Genomic DNA, 1,864 nt, shown 5'->3' with positions numbered 1-1,864 from the left:
CGGGGCTCCTTCCCCGCCCCGCCTGCTGCCCTCCCTTGGGCAGGGGGCTGCTCTCCCTGCGGGCACTGAGCTGGCCCAGGTAAGGGGCTCTGGGGACGGCAGGCAGCTGGCGGAGTGCCGCTGAGCCGCTGCAGGAGCGTGTGTCGGCGTGTGTGTCCGTGCGGAGGGGTCGGCGGGGCTGGGGCTGGGCGCACGCCTGGGGCGCTGGTCAGCTGGTCGTGTCCAAAAGTCTGGCCTGTGTCCACGCACTGTGTGGCTTTCCCTCCCTCCGTGTCTGTGTCCTGTGTGTCTCCTTCGCCCTGCTCCATCCTCGGGCACAAACCAGCTGACTCCTGGGACTCGGGGCCTTGGCATGGCCGTGAAGCAGGAAGGGGTGTGTGTGGGGGGTTGCAACAAGGGGCTGCCCCTGCCCCCACTCCCACGAGCCCCAGGGACATTTCAGGAGCCTGTCCTGAGAACCCTGGTCTAGTCCCGGGACAGCGACCTAACAAAGCAGACAGGGCAAGTGGGGGCAGGGTGCTGGTGGCATCTGTCCTGCTCCCTTGGGGTAGTCCCCATTTTTTTGGGGGATGATGGCGACAGCCCTCAGGGCTGGACAGTCAGGCTCCCACTCAAGTTCTTCCAGGCCCCAAGCCGCAGGAATCTCCCACAAGCTTCAGCTGCCGAGGAGGGAGGCCAGAGGACAAGATGGGGGACCACAGGAATACCCCAGGCCACCAGCGTCACCCCCGGAGCTCATCTGGGAGTGGAACTTGGGGCCTGAGATTCTAGGCCCGCTCAGACCCTACCGTCATCTCCCCTGGCACACGCAGGGCCAGGCTGCCCCCCAGGGGAGCTGAGGAGGAGGGGAGCTAGCACCTCTGCCATGTAAACAACCCCACCAGCCCGCCCAGCCAGGGAGCTGGCCCCTGGCGGGAGCAGGGGCCAGCAGAGCCTACGCCCACATGCCCACGCCCTGCCTGGTGCCTGACCTTTAGACCCCTCTCCCCAGACCCCTCCTCTTTTCCCAGCTGGTGAAAGTGTCCTGCCTCTGCTCTAAGCTCTTGGGAGGAAGACTTCGGGCCTCTGCGGCTCTCCTCTCCAGGGATAGGGTGTGACTTGGGGACTGGGCTGGAGCCATCCAGGAGATAACCCTTCCACGGGCTGGGGGCCGGTGAAGGCAGGGCCAGGAGGGGAGCCCCGGCTTCCACGGGGAGGCAGGGGAGTGGAGGGTGGGAGGTGGGTGCCCGAGGGAAGGGAAGCACCCGATGGGCGTGTGGGTTTCTGTGTGCGTCTGAATCTGTCTGTGTGTGTTTGAATCTGCCTGTTTGTGTCTGAGCTCTGGAACCACCCCCGCAGATGCTTCCCCGGGTGGAGGTGCCCTGCTTTCCCGTTTCCTCTCCTCCTCGCCCTCCCGGGAGCCACTCCCATGGGCTCCCCTCCAGCCTGGGAGTACTAGGAACACCCGGGATGGGACAGACCCCGAGAACCCAGGCTGGGAAGGGTGTGGGCTCTCCTCTGGTCCCATTGCCTCTCTGGACACTGCCAAGCCAAGGTCCCTAGACCAGGCAGACTAGAGCCCCTGCCTCCCCAAACTCCTCAGGCCAGGTGGGTCCCCTGGGCCTGAGAGTCTGGAAGGGGGCTTGTGGGGGGCTGTGAAGAGCAGCTCAGCCAGGTAAGGATGAGGTAGGGCAGGGCTGACACCGCCCGGCAGGGTGTGCCCATGGGCTCCAGCTGGAGAGGATCTGGGGCGAGCAGTCTAGCAGGCACGGGCCTGGCTGGCGGGGGGCAGAGGCCCATCACTGACCCGTGAGAACCCGGCCGCCCCCGCCAGCTCTGGCACTGCCCCCTCCCAGCCGGCGCGCCCCCGCACCCCGGGGGGCAC

Source organism: Tupaia chinensis, unplaced genomic scaffold, assembly GCF_000334495.1.
Source record: "Tupaia chinensis unplaced genomic scaffold, TupChi_1.0 Scaffold000494_1, whole genome shotgun sequence".
In the NCBI taxonomy this organism is placed as follows: Eukaryota; Metazoa; Chordata; class Mammalia; order Scandentia; family Tupaiidae; genus Tupaia; species Tupaia belangeri.
This window is presented reverse-complemented; position numbering follows the sequence as displayed.